This window comes from Sus scrofa, chromosome 18, assembly GCF_054392235.1.
Source record: "Sus scrofa isolate SSC_HxYL_T2T_F1_AM1 chromosome 18, Sscrofa_HxYL_maternal_Yorkshire_Landrace_v2.0, whole genome shotgun sequence".
In the NCBI taxonomy this organism is placed as follows: domain Eukaryota; kingdom Metazoa; phylum Chordata; class Mammalia; order Artiodactyla; family Suidae; genus Sus; species Sus scrofa.
In genome coordinates, this window is record NC_139400.1 from 34,356,719 (window position 1) to 34,380,163 (window position 23,445).

General features: G+C 39.9%; 1 long non-coding RNA gene across 4 annotated transcripts in view; it reads left to right on the forward strand.

The window, feature by feature from the left end:
- The window catches only part of LOC100514329 (uncharacterized), a 277,119-nt gene that overhangs the window by 238,909 nt on the left and 14,765 nt on the right, over positions 1-23,445 (forward strand). For 2 of the 4 annotated variants that reach the window (XR_014834403.1, XR_002340408.2), the window contains exon 4: positions 10,647-10,747. This is a non-coding gene — a long non-coding RNA (uncharacterized LOC100514329). Of the gene's footprint in view, positions 1-10,646; positions 10,749-11,190; positions 11,312-23,445 lie in introns of those variants that run through there. The other 2 variants (XR_014834404.1, XR_014834407.1) reach the window with 2 other exon arrangements.

Here is a 23,445-nt window from a genome sequence, read left to right on the forward strand (position 1 = left end):
TCAATCTCTCTACTCTCTTGCTTGATCTCCCCCCGCCCAGTCTCTTTTTATGTACAATTCATTCACCTTCATTTCCACTCTCTTTATCTCTCTTCAGATTGCCTTTCTCTAGTTCCATATAGTTACGGGCTCCTTAGCTTGAAGCCTCCCAGTTCAAGTGCCCTGTTGAAACTAGCAATAGAATTGTCCAGGGTCCCAGAGCCTCTGTGAGGCTCAACTACAAGTATCACCCTAGGATTCTATAATGATTCCAGGTAATCTTTAAACAATTACCCTTTATGGGAGCTAGCTTCAGAGGGTTTCCCTTCCTTGCAGGCATTTTAAATATCTTACAGTTTTATTTGGCGATTACACTTCAGTAAAGCTGGCAAAGAAAGAAGTAAATGTTGGGTCCAAAATAGTTCACTCTGATTTCTAGAAAAAACATGTAAGTGTTGGAGACTGATACTTCTGATTTCCTCTTTTCTGCTATCCTAACTTTGGTATGTAGCTGGGGACCAGGATAGAAGCCAGAAGAAAAATTTTAGTGGCACTTTTTAATGCCTTCTTTCACTAAATTATAATCTGATCAAATGTACCTCAAAAGCATTTTAGGAGATTGTAGTATTTACCAATTTAAACTACTGACAGATTGTCAAATTACACAAAGACGCTATCCCAGATATTATAATGATGATTCATGATTACCCATATTAGGGAAGTCTTAAAATGAAATTGCATTTTCCGATGCCATCTTTCTCCCCAAGGAAGTACTATATCCATGAAATGGAAACCTTACTGTAGAAGAAATCCTGACTTTAGCAAATAGAATTGTCTGGAACCAGGAAGATGGGAAAGGAACCTCTCACTCCCCCTGGGCTCTGAGTCTTACACAACAAGCTGGCTCTCCATGGAACTGCCCCCTGAAAGACGTGCACATTTAAATCTCTGCAGATCGACCTAACATACATGCTATTGCCACACACATGCTGCTACCTGGAGGGTCTCCCACAAGCCCAGTTATCTCCCAACTCAGTCTCTCTCTGAACCTTTACTCCTTTTTTTATTCTCAGCTATCTCAGAAAAAGGCACATGCCTTTGCCCCATCTCAAGATGAGAACAAGCCCCTCCGCTTGTTATCCATCTCCTGTCCTTCCATTCTTTTCTCATCATTCCCAGAATGTGTTTCCCAGCTCACCCTTCACTGGCTTTCCTTTCTTGCCCTATAAAATATACTCAGCCCTCTTCCATTCTAAAAACAAACAAACAAACAAAAACTCTAACTTTCAAACTTTATATTTACTCCACTAAGCGTAGTCTCCATTTCCTTTTTCACCCTGGACTCCTCACTCCAATTTGCCGCTCCAGTCACAGCAATTCCTCCTGCATCTTACTGAGGAGAGCCTCGTTCGCATCCTTTACCAAAGAAATCCTCTCTTCTCCCTCTTCCTGTCACCCTTCCTCTTTGCAAGAAGTAACTCTATTGAACATTGCATGCTTCTTTTGATTCCCACCTTCTTCAGCTTTGATGTGTTTCTATCACTTCCTTCCTAACTTTCTGCATGATTTTCTCACAATTCGTACTTGTTCCTGTCTTTACACACCCATTAAGTGTAATCGTTTTCCAATTTTTGATCAGCTTCCTCTTTCTGGGCTCCTTTTTTTCACTCTCTCTCTCCTTTTTCACTCTCTTTTTTCACTCTCTCAGTTACCTATTACCTTCAACCGGAATGACTCTAACATCTACAGTTTCAGAATTCTGGTCACTTCTGAGCCTCAGACTTAAACCTCCAACTGCTTGCTTAACGATTCCAGCTCCTTTACAAAATCAGACCACTATCTTCTTTGCCATGTGAGTTTCTTTTTCTGTTGCCAGTGATCTGGCCCTGATATAATCGTGACTCCCACTGCCTACCATTCTTTTTTCCAGCTGCACAGAACCAAGCACTATTTCTGCCTCTGCGGCTTTGCACACATTGCTACAACTCTCCAGCATCCATTTCCCCCCATTTTCTTCCTGTAAAAAAACCCATCAATCCTTCACAACTTAACTAACGTCACTTTCTCCATGAATTACTTTGAAATTTTCTGGTCTAAATTAAACTCTCAAATAAAGCAAGGGTTTATGTTCTTGCTAGACTTTTATAACTTTTAACATATACTGTTCCATATTTTAGAGTTTCATACATTTTTATTGGAGGTATAACTGGCATACAAAGTTATATTAGTTTCAGGTGTACAACATAATTTAATATTTGTATATGCTAGAAATGATCACCATAATAATTCTAGTTAATATCTGTCATTATATATAGTTAGAGAGTTTTTTTGTGTGATGAGAACTTTTGAGATTTACTCTTTTAGCAGATTTCAAGTATACAGTATAGTTTTTCTTTTTTTTTCTTTTTAGAGCTGCACCTGCAGCACATGGACGTTCCCAGGCTACAGGCTGAATGGAGCTATAGCTGCCAGCCTACATCACAGCCACAGCAATGCAGGATCCAAGCTGCATCTGCGACCTACAACATAGCTCACAGCAACACTGGAACCTTAACTGGTCGAAGCTAGGGACTGAACCTGCATCCTCATGGATGCTAGTCAAATTTCTGACTTATTTCACTTTTAAGATAATATCCTCAAGGGAGTTCCCATCATGGCTCAGTGGTGAACAAATCTGACTAGGAACCATGAGGTTGCAGGTTCGATCCCTGCCCTTGCTCAGTGGGTTAAGGATCTGGTGTTGCCGTGAGCTGTGGTGTAGGTCACAGACGCAGCTCGGATCCCACGTTGCTGTGGCTCTGGTACAGGTCGGCGGCTACAGCTCCAATTCGACCCTAGCCTGGGAACCTCCATATGCCACGGGAGAAGCCCAAGAAATGGCAAAAAGACAAAAAAGAAGAAAAAGAAAATCACTCTGGCTACAGTGTTAAGAATAAAGTGTGGGAAAGTGTACAGACAGAGAAAATCTTCAGAAACTATTGCATAGTCCTGTGAAAGAGGATGGGAGATGATAAGAAGAGGTAGATAGGGAACTTGTTTTTAAGTGAGCATTCTTTGGACTTGCTAATGTATTAAATATAATAAGCAAGAGGGAAAGAAAATAGTTGTGTGAATCCACCATTTCTGTGTTGAGAAATTCAGTGGAAGTTAGTACTATTTAATAAGTCGGGGAAGGCTGGGGAGAAAATACAAGTTTTTCATTAGGAAAGGAGGGCCAAGAGTTTTATGTTTGACATATGAAGTTTTGGGCATATTAGACATTTTTAATCCTCACAAAAGTGTTACAAAGTAGATGACATCATCCTCCTATTTTATAAGCAAGAAAACTGGATATTTAGGAGATATTGAGTTTCATCATCCTAAGCAGTGAGGCTGGAATACCCTTCAGGTCTTCTCTAATGTCATAGAACATGAAAAGTTTCGAAGGTGCCCCACGGCCTCTCGCTGAGGCTCCCAATTGGTGTCAGAATCCTTGATGGCAGAAACGACTCAATTCGCCTCCTCCACAGCATCTAGCATTCACCATATAAAAGACGGTTTTGTGAAATCAGAAACTTGGGGATTTTTAGGGGTTTGAACTTATATATAATCACAATTTAAAGTGCCTTGGGAAATATATTCTTCCCTTGAAGCATCCTTCAATATCCTTGACAAAGGACATGATCTTGGATGGTGGGGGGAGTGCCTTTCACCTTTACATGTAATTACTTGAGAACTGCTGTGCTATTTTACCTTCTGCTTCCAAGGAAAAGATAAACTGCTCTGTTGGTGAGCAAAAATTACAAAACTAAAACAGGCATACTTTGCAAACATATAAATCATAAAATTAAAAGCCTTCTTAATTACCTCCATATTATCATTTCAAATTCATTCGTTATCATGCCCCTCTTAAAAGCTGTGGCTTTATTAATAATTTAAGTGATTGAAATTAAGACAACATTGTAAATCAGCTATACTTCAGTAATTTTTTTTTAATTTAAGTGATTGTCATAAAAAGTGAGGCCTAGGTAAGTGTCACACTTTTTAAAAACATACATTTGTATTCAACTGAACACCTTTATGAATCAGATAATAACCTTTCTGATTCTAACAGCTAGAATCTCCCTATTAATTTGTACCATGAATCATTCATAATGGTCTGCACTAGAGCCTAATCTTCCCCTATACTCAGAAAGCCTCCATTTATATTGGGGTGTGGGTGTGTGTGTGTAACCAGAGTAACCCTTCAATTCTCCTAAACTTTCAAATAGTTGACATTTTGTTCCAAAGAAATAACTGTGTTTCTATAAGTACACGTATTATTTCAGTTGCTCCAATCTGCCTTCACTTTCTCTAAAACTATTAGGCTGAACATAGAGCTTTGATCTTTTTCAGTATTCTGCTTGAGTGAACTTCGCACAGAGCAGAACAATTCTGGTGCAACAAGAACCCTGGGAAGATGAAGTGCACATGGCGAATTCTCCTTTAACTGTTTCTTCTGTTCTGAGACATGTTCTCTTATGCAACTGGACCCTGCTGTTCAGTCCAGGATAGTGCTTAAGCCAGTGATTAAGAATAAAGGCCTTAGAGCAGTTCTCTTGTGGCACAGCAGGTTAAGGATCTGGTGGCCGCTGTCACTGCAGCGGCTCAGGTTGCTACAGTGGCATGGGTTCCATCCCTGGCCCCAGAATTTCCACATGCCACAGGCATAGCCAAAAGAAAAAAGAAAAAAAGGAATAAAAGAATAAAGGCTCTGGAGTCCTGCTGCCTAGGTTCAAATGCCAAACCTACCAGTTACCAGCTCTCTGAATCTCATCTTCATCTGCAAAGCAAGGACAATAGTACCCTTTACTATTTATTGTATCTTAAACCATCCATAGATTGTTCAAAGATTTTAACTACTGAATGTACCTGAAACAATTACTAGCACATATAAGACTAAGTTAGTATTTTTTCCCACTTGTTTCTGCAGCTTGACCACAAATGCATGTATTTAATTTCTGTTTCACTAAAAATTGACTAGGCTTTTACTTTCTCCTTAAAGCAATTACCATCCATTAATGGAAGAAAAAAATCAGAATCATGGCTTAATTGTAGAAATGAATAAATACAAGTTAAGGCTAATTAAGACCTATGAATCAACAATACACCTCAAAAAACTGGAAACATATGAGAACTACAATTGAAGTTTTTGTTTTTGTTTTTGTTTTTTTTTTTTTTTTGCTATTTCTTTGGGCCGCTCCCACGGCATATGGAGGTTCCCAGGCTAGGGGTCTAATCGGAGCTGTAGCCACCGGCCTACACCAGAGCCACAGCAGCGTGGGATCCGAGCCGCATCTGCAACCTACACCACAGCTCACGGCAACGCCGGATCGTTAACCCACTGAGCAAGGGCAGGGACCGAACCCGCAACCTCATGGTTCCTAGTCGGATTCGCTAACCACTGCGCCACGACGGGAACTCCAAAGATTTTTTTAAAGATAATAAATGTGAGAGTTTTCTACCCATAGAATGTTTGACATCTAATAAAAGATAAAATTTGGGTGGTAGAAACTGTTATGTTCTCAACTGAATGACTCTGCTTAATAATGTACTGAGAAATGAAACAGAATTTGAATCAATATGTTTTCCGGAAAATGGTGAGGCAGAAAATGTATCAGTGTGCTATTACACTGGGCTGGAAGCACAGTCGTTTAGGGCTTATTATATGGTGACACTTTATGTGCTTCCAAATGCAGCCACGGCCTTACAACTGTTGTCCAGATTTCACTAAGACCTGGCTCCTGAGCTACCAAGAAAACATTTTGTGGACTCACCAATACAAGAGGGAATGATAACATGCTTAATGTTTCCTTTGCCTGGAATTATCTTCCTCCAGATAGTTGCATTTCTACATTCAATCTCACCTCATGGGTAAGCTTTCAGGGACCACACTGTAGGAAAACAGGATAGCATCCCTCTGTCCTGAACCCTCTCACCCAGCTTACAGCTTTACTTCCCCTCATGGTTCTTGTAATCACTAGACATATTTTAAATTTAATTATGAGGGTCGAGACTTTGTTTTGTTCACTGCCCAGTGATTGGCAAATAGTTGGTGCTAAATAAATAAATGCTTGTTAAGTAAGTTAATAAACCTTTCTACACCTTTAAATATTCTATGTATATGTTCTATGATCTATTTTGCAATATTTGCTTTGCGCAAGTAGTGAAGAACCATAAAAATGTGCAGGCTGAAACCATGAAAAGCAACCTTTTTTTTCTCTTTTTACAGCTGCACCTGCAACATGTGGAAGTTCCCAGGCCAGGGGTCAAATTGGAGCTGCAGCTACAGGCCTATGCCACAGCCACAGCAGCACCAGATCCAAGCCACATCTGTGACCTGTGCCATAGCTGGGGGGCACACCTGATTCTTAACCCAATGAGCAAGGCCAGAGATGGAACCCAAATCCTCACAGAGACAGCACCAGGTCCTTAACCTGCTGAGCCACAATGGAAACGCTCCATGAAAAGCAATCTTAATAGTTGAGGGGGGAAAAAATTATGATTTTTTTCTGTGCCCTTCCAAATGTTTTGTCAAAACATTAAAAGTCCTCTCACCATCTAAATATATAGGTACATTAAAAAAATAGTAAAACTAACATTTGCTTAGCATTCTGAAATTTAAAACTTTAGAAATATTGAAAATTAAAGTGCTTTATTTCTTTGATAAAGAGTATGTACAATAGTTTGAGCAGTGCTTGCCCTCTCATCAGATACCTCACAGTATGGAGTGAGCATCTTTATTGCACCATGGTGAATTGTCATATGCCTTTCTAAGTTTGGATCAACTTAAGCAACATTTTATCCTTTATGCTTTTAACATGAAATCCTTGTGAGACTTTCAAATGTGAAGTCTTTTTGCCAGTGTCGCTTTTGGAAACTCATCATCCTTTGCACTATAAGCCCTTCCTCACTTTCGGTGCCAAGGTGTTCTTTACTCAATTTTTCTGGCCGCATATCTAGGGCCTCTAGCACTGCAGCAGTTTCAGCATTCCCACTGGCAGCTATTTTAACTCCATTTACATCTGATTTGAATCCCCTGCAGTATGTGCACCATGCGGTAACACTTTCTGTCATGCTGCACAGATATTACCTGCTTTTCTTCCTGCCATAATGTGTAAACATTTTCAATTCTGTGCTTTATGACACAGTGCTTCCAAAATTCAGCTGAAGTTACATGCTCTCTAGTTGTAGCATCCAGGACCTATCCTAAAGTCCATAAAAGAAAATCGGCCTTAAAAGTTCAAACATATCCTTGGCCCACTGGCTGGTTGTGTTTGGTAGTAAAAAACAAATTTTCACATTTTTAAGTCCCTCAGAGAATCAGATTGACAGTAGTAAGTGCTTTAAATGTTAAACTACTTTGCTTACATTATCTGTTTACTGCTGGGAAACCTGGAAGCAATACGACTGTGTACCTTACTTTCTGTGCATGAACTGAATAATGAGCGTGCGGAGACCAGTCACTGACAGCCTTGCAAAGGTGATGTGAAGGTCATTCATCATGACTGGCATCTGTTACTTATGGAGTGATTTGTGAGCCAGCAGCAAAGTTTGTACTTTATGCAATTACTCAGTAAATATCTCCTGGAAACTGAAATTTGAGCAACTGTGTTGTTGAGGAACTAGCATCGTTAACTAAGGTAACTGAAATTCCTGTATGTTGGAATGATGCAAAGTGAGGGCTCCATGTATAGAGAGATGAAAGTAGCTGTTCCCAGTATCTAAATTTGTATTGTTCCAAAACTGACAGAGAGAAAAACAACTTAGTAAAGTGTAGGTGCAGAAAATATAAGTCTAGACAAAGGATAACAGGCTAAAAGAGCCAGAAAGATGAGAAAGAAGAAATGAAGGTAAAGAAGAAATTCACATCGTGCCTTAGCAAGAAATTGGAATTTGCTTAGACTGCGTTCTTCAGCTAATTCAAGGCATTTATGGACACGGAGACTGGGAAGACTAGAGTGAGTCATCCGAGACTGCCTGGAAGAACAGCTGTAGCCTAAACCTGAAGGTTCTGCTTGATTTCAATTCACATGGACTTTGTCTCTAGACACATGTCTACATAAACATCCAGCAGGCGGGTGGCCTTCAAGCCCTAGAGCTCCTGCTGCCCGGGAGTGTAATCAGTGAATGGGCCAGGCCCTGATGGGAAATCCATGCTGGCACTGGGAGCACAATCAGGGCCCTGAGCAGGGGAAGGAGTAACATATCTTATTTTGTCTTCGAAGGTGCAAACATGGCCACCCAGCTCCACTCAGCCCCAGCCAGACACCTGCACTCCCACCCCATGGCGTCTTTTTTTTTCTTCAATTTTTATTGATGTATATTTGATTTATAAGGTTGTGATAATTTCTGCTGTACCACAGAGTGATTCAGTTATGCATATACACACATACATTCTTTTTCAGATTCTTTTCCCACATAGATATCTCAGAATATTGAGTAGAGTTCCCTGTGTTATACAGCAGGCACCCCACTGGCCGATCATCCCATATACCTCCATGTGCCTATGCCAGTCCCAAGACTTCAGTCCCTCCCCTGCCACCTGTCCTCTTTGGTAACCATAAGTTTATTTTCAAAGCCTATGATTCTGTTTCTGTTCTGCAAGTAAGTTCATTTGTATCCCCCCCCCTTTTTTTTTAGATTCCACATATTAGTGATATCACACGATGTTTGCCTTTGTCTGTCTGTCTTCATTTAGTAGGATAATCTCTAGGTCCATCCATGTTGCTACAAATGGCATTATTTCATTCTTTTTTATGGCTGAGTCCTATTCCATTGTCTATATGTACCACATCTTCTTTATCCATTCATCTATTGACAGATATTTAGGTTGCCTCCAACTCTTGGCTCATGGGATCTCGCTTTATCAGCATTGCTTGTAAGCACAGCTTTCCCAGGCTCATATCAGGCATGGGGTTCCTCCAACTCTTACCTTCACTTTGTTCACATCCACCAACAGGAAGCCCTGGGCCCCTGCACTAAGCCAGAGGGTCAACTTTACTTTCCTCATTGGTGAAGGAGAGTTTTGCCTCCAGACAAGATTTTTAAAAAGTGAACTATAGGTACAGAGATCCAGCTCTAGACAGATCCCATCAACCATTTCTTTCTCTGTCCCATGAGAGGACAGTGTCCTTCCAGCACCAGCAGGGGATGCTCTCCCTCCTGTGGTTACTATCCATTTTCCATCCCTCCGTTAGATGTCCCCACGTATCTCTGCTGATTTCTTCCTTGGAGATTTTCATCACAAACTGTAAAATGTATTTAGTTCTTATTCTAGAGCATGAAGTCAGTTATTCTCATTTACCTTTCTTTGTCTTCACACATTCGCAGAATCCTAAGGTATTATCTATAGGCACCTGGTTAAGGTGGGGGCCCATTTGACTTAAACAATTAGGAATGGAGTGCTCCCACTAAGAAAGCCACTTGTCAGCAACTCCTATGGAATTGTACTTCATACAAGTCTTATTTCTCTGTACCTATAGTTCATTTTTTTTTTCAGTCTTACCTGTAAATTTGGTCACAGGATTTTCTGAAATAAAGCCTTTGCCTCTCCAAACAACTAAGTGACTGAAACTTAGAAAACACACTTGAGGAGATAATGTCTTAATTGTGAGAAAAACACAAAACTTTCTTGTATATGAGACAATGAAAGAGGTGTCCTTTGGAGGCCTCGTGGTCAGCTTTCATCTATTAGTGTCATGTGCTTCTCTACAGGAGAATAAAATATTGTTCACTGGGAGACCTGAAATTAGGTGACCAGTTACAAAGGGTAGAACAGAGAAGTTGTGGAATGCTAAAGATGGGATGGCTTGGATTTAATAAAGTATGATACTATCAGGCAAAAATAAAATAGTATTTGAAGTATCTCAAACAGTAGCTATGACCTCAGGCTTCAGGACAAACAGACCAAATTTCTCCCTGAGACTTAAGCAATTCAAAAGTCTATTTACATAGGGAGTTCCCATTGTGGCCCAGCAGTATCCATAAGGACGCGGGTTTGATCCCTGGCCTCACTCGGTGGGTTAAGGATCCAGCATTGCCATGAGCTGTGCTGTAGGTCTCAGACACAGCTCAGATCTGGTGTTGCTGTGGCTGTGGTGTAGGCCAGCTGCTGTAGCTCCAATTTGACCCCTAGCCTGGGAACTTCCATGTGCCACAGGTGCAGCCCTAGAAAGACCAAAAAAAAAAAAAAAAAAGTCTATCCACATAGAAATTCCTGAGACTACAGTTGATCTTATGCCAAGGTTCTATTTTGCATAAGAAACTTCAAAGGTGTTTACTAAATATGCAGCTACCCCAACTCCAATCCGAAGAGATTCTGAATCAATTGGTCTGTGAATACCAAGGACTCTGTATAAGTTACTCTTATCCTAAGCTTTGCCTTGGTGTACATCGAAACACGAAAACCTATCTAATGCCTAAAGAAGGAACATGACTGCTCTTATTTAAAGATGAAGTAGGAAGAGTCTCAAATGACAAGTACTCCTTAATTATAGGATGTAGGTGTTTCAGATATGCTTTGGTACAATCTATGGCAATGGTTCTCTAATTTTATTCTGCATCAGATTTACCTGGCTGGGGGGGGGGGGGGGAGCTTGTGAAAACATTGATTGCTGGCCCTTAACCCAAAGTCTATTTTTTCATAGGTCTGAAAAAAGCACTGGAAATTTGTATTTCTAACCAGTTACCAAGAGCTACTGATGCTGCTGCTCCGGGTATCACATTTTGAGAACCACTGATCTGTAAGGTACGCCTGTGTTGGTTTTACCTGTTGACTTCATAGGTAAGACAAAGAAGTCTACACAAACTAATTGAATGTCTAATGTATGTTGGTCCTACTTTAGGCATTTATGCTATCGTGACCAGTAAGTCAGACACTGACTGCAATGGTTTGTGTAAATAAGTAACCAGAGGTATGATTGAGAACCATGCCACTGCCTGCATGAAACCATGTGAGGAATGACCTTAGGAGAACAATGACATTCCAAGGATCACTTTCTCTGTCAAAGAAGGTTATAATGCAGATGGCGATGATTCCCACATTTCTTCTCTTGCGACATAACGGCTTTTCCAGAGCAGGGTAAAAAGATAATATGCTGTGAGACAACATTTTTGAAGTTTGATACTTCCAAAAGCCCTTCACTGGTGCTCGTAATAAGTCCACTCAGCATTTAATTCTTACTCTTTCAGGCAGAATGGTACCTGACACTCATTGGTGTGCCCTGAAGCACACTTGAGGAAGCCGCGGTCTGACTCCTAGGAGCACACGCCACCCAGCTCCGCACAAGGAGTATCAGTTCCTCCGGCACAGGTGTGAACTCAGTGCTCATACTTTAATCACACCAGGTCCCTGGAAGGAGTTTGAAAGTGCATATTAGAGTTAGCATTTCTGGAGCCTGAACTTTGTGCTAAGCAAAAAGACAGTCTGGCTTAGTGGTTAAGATCACAAACTCCAAAGCAAAATGACTGGGTTTTAACTGGCAGGTGACCTTGAGCGAATTAGTTTGCCTCTCGCTTTAATTGCATCATCTGAAAAGTGGAAATAATTGCAAAGCCTACCTCACAGAGATGTAATTAATAAATGGTTTATTATATTCAGAACTCATTTTCTTTATTTTTTGCTTTTTAGGAAGTTTTTTATTTTTATTTTTTGCTTTTTAGGAAGTTTTTTATTTTTTGCTTTTCCTGCAGCACATGGAAGTTCCCAGGCTAGGGCTCATATTGGATCTTTAACCCACTGAGTGAGGCCAGGGATGGAACCCCCATCCTTATAGATACTAGTCAGTTTGGTAACCCTCTGAGCCACAGCGGGAACTCCAGAAATCATTTTCTTAATCCCAGTATTATGCTTCTCTTGAGAGAAGTGATTTGGAGAAGGCAGGGCACATCATATATATTATATTAAATATACATGGAGCATGTAACTCAACTGCAAGGTAATTCCTTTAAAAACACTTCCAGAAGATCCACTTTTTCTTCAGACCAATGAGGAAATTAGCCCGTTATTATAATCATTCTTTTCAGATTCAAGATTTTTATAAAAGAGGCAGTACAGTTTTAGAGGAAAAGCATTTACCTTAAAGTCTGACAGATGTACTCCACTCTGTATCCACAGGCAAGTTCTGTAAAGTCTCTGAGGCTGATCATCTCTAAAATATTGGTGACAGTACCGACCTCACGGCACTGTTTTGTGGATTAAATGAAATACTATATGGTAAAGTCCCTGGCACAATCCCATGCATAAGGTTGATATCAAGAAATATTGCTTCCTTCCTCATCTAAAAATTATATACTGGAAGATTTCCAATTATAAAAGTAAAGTCGTACTTCCCACAGTGATGTCTTTCTCACCAGGAGGAAAAGCCCAGGTAGCCCATTCCTCTGCATAGAAAATCACCACACGTGAGGCTTGACCTAAGAGCAGAATGTTCTATTGACTGTGCTGACGGGCTTCTGCCTTAAACCACAGCTTAACGCTCTCCTGAGTGGAAGGCAGAGGCCTGTCTTCCTTCCACTTCTATGCAAGAAACAGAAGTGAGAACCTCATCGAACTTTTAGTTTGCCTTTTTCTCTCCATTTCAACGCTGGAAAGTTTCCGTATCCTCCTCCTTTGAATGCCATTTCGAATTACAGTTTTGATGATCAGGTTTCATTTACGAGAGTGCTTAGATTTCACTCCTAGAGAATATAGAACAGTAGCTATTGACTTTGTAGCATCACTAAGTAAAAGGAGAGAAAACTGGAGTTGGGAGAATGAGAAGTGAGAAAAAATGAGCAAGTATATGTACTCGAAACATGTGAGCAAATATTACCTTTACCTCCCTGGTGAGGAGCTGCGTGATCCCATGTAGCCAGCATCAGCGTGTGTATGCATATACGTGCCTACATCTGCCTACCTGTACACATACACATATTTAAATAAATGCACACATGTGTGCATGCAGGCACAACACGGGAATTCACCACTGAGATTTGACGTATTCAACTGGCAAGCTGGCTAAGCCGTCTTTGGAAAGCCGTTGTCTTCATGTCTAAAGCTGGAGCTTGAGGTACGCAGGGCAGGCAGTCGAGAAGGACAGATGGATGTGAAGGGGGGGACAGCAAGGACAGTCTGGAACCCGAATTCATGAGCGAGAGCCCACGGGGACAGGCTGAAACCTAAAGCAGTTCACACTGCCTTCGATCTTGGTGAAGCAGCCACCCTGCAGACGCCAGGTTCTTCCTCACAAAACTCAACACACACCTCGCCCAGGAGGCAGAGAAGCTGAAGAAGGATCCAGGAGAAGGTGGGACAGTTATCGGCCAGGCATCCATCCTTCAAATCTCCCACACGAATTTCTCCTGTGATCCAGTATCACCAGAAACAAACAGGAAGGAGAATTCTGGTAAATAAATAGTTTAACTCAGCCAATGGATCGTGGAAGTTGATATCTTACCAAGGAAGGAAAAAAAATACTGTGTTATGAACATTACTGAAAGGTTCATAATCAACTGACACAGTTTAGAAAAGTTTTTTTTTTTACCTTCTGTCTCATTACAACTCATTTTTCTTTAGCCTGGCTAGATATCTTTGGCTCTAGTTTCCTATTTGTCATTTTAAAATCTAATTCCATGCTTTATGTTAGTTGTATTTTTATATATCTGTGAAGAATATGGACATAATTTTCTCACCTACAAAGCATCTTGCCAAATATAGTTGCATACATTTTAATATTTTTTCAAAGGTTTTTTCTTTAAAGCTAGTGACTGTCATTACTTAAATTAGTTCCTGGATGTGAATTAAGCAACTTAAAGTGACAAACTGCTCTTCTGATTACATCAGATATTCTTTAGTTACTGGGGATCTTTTCCCACTGATAGAGTCTGTGTAACTGCAGAGTAGCATCTCTGAACCACAGATCCATGGTTGGGTTTCCAAATTCCATCCTCTTTCCCTACTTGGTGAATTGACCTAAGCAATTAAAGGGGGAGTGAAAAGGAATCCTCACTCCTACTCTCTTCTCTCCGCTGAGTCCTGAGCCCCCTTCTCCTTGTCCGGCCCTCACCTCTTCCTTCCAATTCACTGCAGCTAAATTTGCCTCTAAATCAAGCTATCTCCTTTCCCCAAAACCACACAGACCCCCAGTGTGCTTTGCCACTCACCAAAAAATCACCCCCTTTTCCCAGAACTGGCCAAAAATCTATTAATGCCCTAGCATTTTGAGTAACAATATCTCTTTGTTCTATTTTCAGACACCCCTGCCACCATGCCACAGATGTAGTTTTCACCTGTGTTGCCAGGGTGACATATTGTTTCATGTTCCTCCAGCACTTTCCTGTTTACTTTTTAAACCATTATTCAGCTGCATGCTATTCCTTAGGCAATTTATTAACTCATTACCAGATTCTCAAAGCTGTGAGTTTTTGAAGCAATCCACCCATCCTTCTTGAAGTTTCTGGGTAAACAGGGTAGAGTGAGCTCCCTATATTTTCAATATATCATAAAAATCTGTTTTTTAAATGTGGCCACTTCATATGGGTTTATCTTATATTCTAGCATAGCACTTTGCTCAAGTTGTTTTAATACCTTCTACTGTGTTACATTGTGATTTATCTACTTCTACAACTCTTTTTTTTTTTTCCTCCAAGTCACATTTCCCTGCACTTTCCAGAGTGTCACAAAGAGTCTGGCACATAGTAATTATTCTGCAAGGGATAGTGGAAAAAGTAAGGTCTTAAATGACCAAAGTCTTCCACTAGGCTTTGTCTAATATCCATCCCCTTCTCACTCTGCGTAGTAGTCTGAATCAAGAGGATTGTGGACCCCCATCTCTAGTGACTTACAGGTAGCTGCAACCTCCCCACACTGCAGTGAGAAATGAACACTGAAACAATCATTGAGCAAGAGCATTTGCTTAGAAATGCCATCTGGAGCACCCTCTGATGTCCCCACCCTAACATAAAATGTTTGTCAGGGCTCCTCGTTGCAATCAATAGAGGATGATTATGACTGATTAAGCAAAAAAGGCAATTTATTCAAAACATATTCAAAAATCTCAAAGTTGCAAAGAATGATGGTGAGCCAGACTTCAAGCTAATTCTTAGGAATAAAGCCCAAAACCTCACAACGGAATTGGCCTGATGAAATAACCTGCTGTTGCTACTGCTTTCCTTCCCACTGAGTCCTGGAGGAAACTTGGCAGCCTCCACTCCATCAATGCTACTTCTGTGCCAGAAACTCCGCCTTGGACCCTCTGAGAAACAGCCCCCACCACTCCCAAGGCTGAAAGTTTAATGCATCAGTTGCCACATGGCTGAGCCAAAATGGAAGCCCTTCTCAAGGCCAAAACACTCCTGTTGGTTCTGAAAAACTAGCCCAGGCCCAGTGCCCGCATTTTATATGCTAGCAGGTCTGGGAATTTGAGTTGTGACAGAGTGAAGAAGCAGAAGCCATTGTGTGAGAATTCACCCAAATACTTAAAAGTCTCTCAAAGGAGATGGTTAACTTTTAAAATTACAATTACGTTTTTAGAGACAAGTTCATGCTGACTCTGGTGACTTATTAATTTCCATTTTCCTTTCAACACTCAACTTTGAAATCTTAGTTTCCCTACCTCTAGAAAAGACCCTTACTCCAACACCCAGAGGGATGCTTTCCAGTTGACTTTCTCTCTGTAGGTTCAAGAGATGAAATTAAGACAGGAACAGGGACCCTGCGTCGCTACTAATAATTAATTTTAGATGACCTGTCTATGACATCTGTTGATGAATTATGTAGTTGGAATTAATTAGACGTTGCATAAAAGAGCTACTCAAGGAAGTAGATGTTGTTCTTCTTAGGGAAAATATTACGTATATTTCTTAAATTGAAAATTATTGCTCATATAGGTTATAACTTCCTTTGTTATTATTTTTAATTAAATATATTTGACTTATATAAGTTTCAAGTGCACAAAATAGTGATTCCATATTTTTATAAGTTGGGATGAAATATTGACTGTTATACTTTCTTATTGATAGAATGGTAGGATGTATTTTGGTAATATTAATCTAGATGTGCCACATCAAAATAAAAATCTTTTCAGAAGTGAAAAGTAGACAGGATTATACTAATAGAAAATATGTAGTTGATAGTCATTTTTCACTACCTTCTCTCTTATAGCCTTCTTTTATAACTTCAAAAATTACTGACAACAATTTTGAGACACTTGGTGTCATCATTTTTGCTGTAAACTACAATGAATTTTCTTTTGCCTCCGTTTCGACCATACATTTACATCACCAAACTCTAACTCATCATTTTCCTTCAAAAGTATTCCACTTCCAAGTTCTCAAACTCAAAAATTCTTTCTCTGACCGTGTCATTCTTTCCCCTTTCTTCTTCTAGTATGTCTACTGAAGCTGTTTCTCCATCTCACTATGACTCCCAGGTCCTAGACATCTTCCAATTATCCTATTATATCACCTTTTTCTAAACTTTACTTGCCATCCAGTTGGGCCAGAATCCTATAATCACACCACAAATCTCCATCATTAAGTAACCCTCACTTGTCTCTTTCTCAGCTTCCACACCAAAGCTGCCAAACTTTGCTGGAGAAAGTAAGAAAATCAGGCTGATGATATTGTTAAATGTGTGCTCTCTAACTTCAGGTGTCTGCTCTACTCTCCATAATTTTTCTCTTCTCATCAATGTCCTAATTCTCAAAAAGGGTTCAGAGAAACATCTTTCCATAAACTCCCTATAACTCTTACATTTGGCAGATTTTTTTTCATTTTTTTTATTACTCAAATGAATTTATCACATCTGTAGTTGTATAATGATCATAACAATCTGATTTCACAGGATTTCCATCCCACAGCCCAAGCACATCCCCCCACCCCCCAAACTGTCTCCTCCAGAGACCATAAATTTTTCAATGTCTGTGAGTCAGCATCTGTTCTGCAAAGAAGTTCCGTCTGTCCTTTTTTCAGATTCCACATGTCAGTGAAAGCATTTGATGTTGGTGTCTCATTGTATGGCTGACTTCACTTCGCATGATAATTTCTAGGTCCATCCATGTTGCTAAAAATGCTGGTATTTCGTTCTTTTTCATGGCTGAGTAATATTCCATTGTGTATATGTACCACATCTTCTGGATCCACTCCTCTGTCGATGGACATTTAGGTTGTTTCCATGTCTTGGCTATTGTAAATAGTGCTGCAATGAACATTGGAGTACATGTGTCTTTGCGAGTCATGGTTTTCTCTGGATAGATGCCCAGGAGTGGGATTGCTGGATCAAATGGTAGTTCTATGTTTAGTTTTCTGAGGAATCTCCATTCTGCTTTCCACAGTGGTTGTACCAATTTACAATCCCACCAACAGTGTACTAGGGTTCCTTTTTCTCCACACCCTCTCCAGCACTTATTGTTTGTAGACTTTTGGATGATGACCATTCTGGCTGGTGTAAGGTGGTACCTCATCATGGTTTTGATTTGCATTTCTCTAATAATGAGTGACGCTGAACATCTTTTCATGTGTTTCTTGGCCATCTGTATGACTTCTTTGGAGAATTGTCTGTTTAGATCTTCTGCCCATTTTTGGATGGGGTGGCAGATGGTTTATCTTTTACTCAATCGAGCAAAAAATCACCAGTACCAAATCCATGCTGCCTGCCCAGAGATGAAATGCCGCAAATAATGATAAAATATAAAGTATGATTACATAAGATTTCAATGTGCTGTTCCCATGGCTACAACGCTGGTTCAGAATCATATTCAAAGGCAAATTTATCATGCAGCAAATAAACTAAGCATTGAGGTCATTCATTTGTACCCATCTTAAGACCTTTGAAGGGACCTATATTTCTTTTCTATTGTTATGCAATAAATTACCTCATAATTTATCAGCTTAAAACAACACACATTTTATCTCATGGCCTCTTTGATCCAGAAATCAAGGTCTGGCTATCTGGGCCCTCTGATTCAAGGTTTCTCCTAAGGTTTCTTCTTCAACCAAGGAGTTGGTCAGAGCTGTGCTCTCATCTAAAGGTTCAGCTGGAAAAGAATTGAAATCCAAACTCATGTAGTGGTTAACACATTTTCATTTCCTCAAAAGAGCTTATACTGACAACATTTTGCTTCCGTTTCTACCTGGCTCTTGGCCAGATGTCCCCCTCAGTGTCTTGCAGCATGAGCCTCCCCAGTATGGCAACTTGCTTTACAGAAGCCAGCAAGGGAGAGTGTGCAAGCAAGATATAATGACTATCTTATGTAACTTAATCCCATTACCTTTGTCACATTCTGTTGGTGAGAAGCAAATTAATAGACCAAGTTGAACTCACAGGGCCCTAGCAGTATGCTCAGTGGGTTGTATGTTTTCATAAAAATTGCAAAGATATGTTAACTGCAATTGGTTAAGACAATGTCTCTCTCCACCTCACCATCCCTTCCATCCCAAGTCCCCCAGCAGCACCCACCCTCCTCTGTGAAGCGGCTTTGGAATGATCACTTGCTCATGGGAATATTGCAGTACCTGTAAGAGGAGATTGAGTTGGAGATATATTTAGGGTGAATTTGTTGTGGTCTGTTAAGTAGTTCATAGTCACTTCCTTGTGCAGCTAATTTACTGCTAGTTACTCAGGTAAAGGAATGGTTTCCAGGAATACACCAAATCGCCTACCATGCCCATTTAACCAGCCTTGTGACACAAAGTAGAGGTCATATCTTGATGTGCACATGTTCTCAGGCTTCCAGCACTGGCAGAATTAAGAGATGTGGAAGGTTTGGAGCCTGAAGCTAGCATGGGGGAAATTCAGTCATGAGATGTGTACAGTTGGAAGTAGAGGATTCAGTTCTCATCAGTGTCTAGTCAAAGCAAGTTCTGTCTTGCCAAGACTATATATAATAATGCAGCATATACAATTATAAATGAACCCCTTTTTTTTTTTTGGTCATTCCTGATGGCGAATTTGTGAAGTATAATTGTTAGATTTTCTATGTATAAAACAGTACCACCTTTGTCTCTAGGCAAAGTTGTACATTTTATGGATTTCACCATATTAGAATCCATCTTAGTATGACATTACCAATAGGAAGTTATAAAATTAGGAGAACCTTTTCTAAATTAGCAATAGTTTTTTTTGGTTTGTTTTTTGTTTTGTTTTGTTTTTTGTCTTTTGTCTTTTTAGGACCACACCCGTGGCACATGGAGGTCCCCAGGTTAGGGGTCGAATCGGAACTGCAGCTGCCGGCCTATGCCACAGCCACAGCAATGCAGGATCCAAGCGGCATTTGCAACCTACACCACAGTTCATGGCAATGCTGGATCCTTTACCCACTGAGCAAGGCCAGGGATTGAAATTACATCCTCATGGATAGTAGTCAGGTTCATTAACCACTGAGCCATGATGGGAACTCCTAAACCAACAATAGTTTTTTAAGTTGTGACATACCACAAGAAAAAAAGGGGAAATCATCATTCTATTCTCTCTACAGAAAATTATAATAGTGTTATCATAGGAAAAGGCTATAAATAATAAGCAGCCAAAAATTAAAAAAAAAATAGAATGTTATGAATGTGTCTCAGCTAATTTTTATCATGGGCAGATAGTAAAGATTTTTCAGCAGGGCAATGATGTGATTAATGTTTTATAAAAGTTATCTCAACTATTCAGTCTGGCAAATGGGGGTACCAGGCTAATTTTTAGTTTTATTGTCCAGACTCTCTGTTTTGGATTCTCTGCCACTATTATTACGCTATTATAAAAACATTACTTTTAGTCCCTTCTCTCCCTATTCTCCCTTTAGTTTCATTTTTATTTTTCAAAATCCTGCTTATTCAAGACCTACTTCAAGTGCTTCCTTCATGAACTTTCTCTGATCTTTCAGACTCTGACGATCTCTCCCACTTTGCATATGACCATAGCATCTTTACTCCACTCTCATTGTCCTTTGCATTTTTATCTTTGCAATATTGTATTTGTACCAGGTGGTTATTTTAACGTTTTGGTTCAACTTGTAAATTCTAAATTTTTTGAGGAAAAAAAGGTTACTTCTTTTGCATCACTGTAATCTCTCTAGCAACCTCTGAAGCTATACTTACAGAACAATGAATACTAACAGTTATAAAGGACTGGATGAATGCATTTGACCAAGCAACAAATAAATCTGTTCAAATGCTACCTCATTCATTCATTCATTCATAATAAACAAATATTTACTGAGGCTATACTATGTAATAACACATGCAGTCAATTCTGAGAATCTGAAAATACAGCAAAACAACGGCAAATGCCTTTTTTTGCCCATAGGGAGATAATATTCTAGTGGGGCAGACAAATATGAATCCAAGAATCCCTCAAATTAATATAAAATTTCATTCTTAATAGACCTATGCAATAAAGATGACTGGGGCTGTGAGAGTATAGTATGTAGGATTTCAAACCATCAAGACAATTTCATGTGCATTTTCCACGATGAAGCAGAACACACAATTGCATTTTTTTCATTTTAATTCTCCTATGTAAAGAAATAACTAGGAGTTCCCATCGTGGCTCAGTGGTAACGAATCCCACTAGTGTCCATAAGGGTGCGGGTTCGATCCCTAGCCTGTGGGTTAAGGATCTGGCATTACGGTGAGCTGTGGTGTAGGTCGCAGACATGGCTTGAATCCGGTGTTGCTGTGGCTGTGGCGCAGGCCAGTGGCTATAGCTCTGATTCAACCCCTAGCCTGGGAACCTCCATATGCTGCAGGTGCAGCCCTAAAAAGACAAAAAAACAAAAAAAAAGAAAGAACTAAATTATATAGTTTTTCATTTGACCAAATGAAAATCAGTTTAATTCCTTAACTAATAATTAGTTTGATCTTAAAAAATTTTACAAGATTAGAGCAATGATGTTTCCCATGTCTCTGAAAATCTACACGTTCTCGGTGCTGCTGTTCTGAGGACATGAGTGATACTGAGAAGCCCCGAGAAGCCCCAAGGGGAGGCTCAGTTTATTCTCCAGGAACAGTCATCCCTTTATCTAGGATTATAGCTATTGGTAGTTGAGATTATCCTGCTTTTGTGTTCTTTATTAGTTCATCAGCCACTAGGCAGTGCCTTTACCTGTGTAAATGGCAAATTGCTGCTGGGCTGTCCCAAATGAGAGTGTTATGGGTTGAATTCTGCCCCCTAAGAGAGAAATGTTGCATTCCTAATCCCCAATACTTCAGAATGTAGCTTGTTTAAAGATAGGGCCTTTAGAGAGGGAGTCAAGTTAAAATGAGATCGTTAAGGTAGGCACTAATCCATGTGACTGGTGTTGTTAATAAAAAGAGGAAACTTGGACACAGAAACAGACAAGTATAAAGAAGAGAGCTGTGAAGACACAGGGAGACTGCCACACATAAGCACACAGTGTGTGCGGTCATCAGAAGCTTGGAGAGAGGCACAGCCCTCAGAAGGAACCACCCTTGAAATTCTGATCTCCAGAACTGTGAGATGATACGTTTCTCTTGTTCAGGCCTCTCACTTTGCTAAGGCAGCCCTAGCAATTGAATGAGAGTATATTTCCGTAGAAAAATGTATATCAAACTGTCTCCTGGATGTTTATCCAGCAGGATTTTTAAAATCTCTTTAGAATTATTTACATCAAATCTGAAATGTCAATTCAGAAACAGCCCCTACTGTCTAAGTGGTATATGGCCATTAAAAACAATAATTACAACTAAAAGCTCTCTTGATAGGAACTTTTCTTTTCCGGAGCTGCCTTAACAATGTCACCAGGCCAGTTTGGCAGGGACTTCAGCCTCTGTGCGCCGCTACCTCTGATAGTAATGAGAGGGAGTGTATCCATTATACCCCTAGAGCAGAATGAATCAAGCAAAAGTGTTCTTGAGCAGAGAATCAAAGAGGAATGTGCCAGGAGCACAGTGAGGTTTTGTACTGAAGTCTCTTAGTGCTTGGGGCACTACCGTATTTACTTTAGGAATTGAAGAAATCATTGTACGTCCTGGCTCAGTGCGAAAGGCATTTTAAAATTCACCCAAATGGCTGTTCCCTGGGAAGGAGTGCCCCAAAACTAACTTGTGTTCTTTTCACAATAGACAGCTGAAGGGTACATTCTCCCATCTGGATTTAAAAGGGGGAAGGAGAGGCACAAACTATATCCAGACAAATAACCACACACGTAGGTATTAAGGGGAAAACTGGTGAAATCTAAATAAGATCTTTAGGTTAATTAATAGATTGTACCAAGGATAATTCCCTGGTTTCAATCACTATAGTTACATAAGATGTTGGCGTCAGGAGAAGCTTGTTGAAAGATACATGGGAATATTATGCTATTTTTGCAACTTTGTTCTAAAAGTAAAATAAATTTAAAGGTAAGTTTTTTAAAGCAGGCTTTGAGAGTTCTTCTTTTTATGGCTCAGAAATGGACCTGTTTCTTTTTCTCCTTTTTTTTTTTTTTTTTTTGTCTTTTTAGGGCCGCACCTGTGGCATATGGAGGCTCCCAGGCTAGGGATCTCATCAGAGCTGTTGGCACTGGCCTAAGCCACAGCTATAGTAATGCCAGATCCGAGCTGCATCCACCACCCACACCACAGCCCATGGCAACGCCGGATCCCCAACCCACTGAGCGAGGCCAGGAATCAAACCTGCAACCCCATGGTTCCTGGTTGGATTCATTTCCACTGAGCCATGACGGGAACTCCTGGATCTGTTTCTTATTCATCAGGCTTAAGTTTGGGTAATTTGTTGGGGAAGAAGATGGATGAATTAATGAAACTATCACCATTGTGTGTAATAAATCAAAGCATTAATTCCATTGTTTAGTGGTGGTATCTTGGGATATTTATAGTATAAACTAATATATGTGTGTATACATATATTATATATATATATATATATATATTACTAATGTGTGCACATGTGTGCATACATGCCATTTTGGGGTGGAAAAGGAGGATGTGATGAAGCCAATAATTCAGGACTCTCATAATAAAATTCCCTCTTATGTTGTGGGTTTTTGCCCTCACACCAGAGTATGAAATAGCTTCTAAGATCTGTAGTTGCAAGCTGGGAAGAGTCTATGTCATTGTAATCACATGGTGACACCACGTGGAATCTAGATCGGACTTCTGTTGTATTCTCACTGGTATATTTTTCAGCAGTTTAATGGGTACAGTTTAGAGTCTTCCATTTTGTGTGAAATTATATTCTCCCCTTTAAATGCCATAATTATCATCACTCAAAATAAAACTCAAATAAAATCTTGAAGCCTTAAAAATAATTAGTATGTGTACATGCATATATGTACTAGTTAGGAAAAAATTTCTCCTCATATCTTTAACTGAACCACTTGTGAGAATGAATACTTGTTTTCAAGGGGAAAATGTTTGTTTACATATTTGCACTTGCTTGTATGTATATATGTATTAGAAAGACAAAACACATGAGAAAAAGAGAGAGGATGGTTGTTGGGGGGGGGACTTTAATAGTTA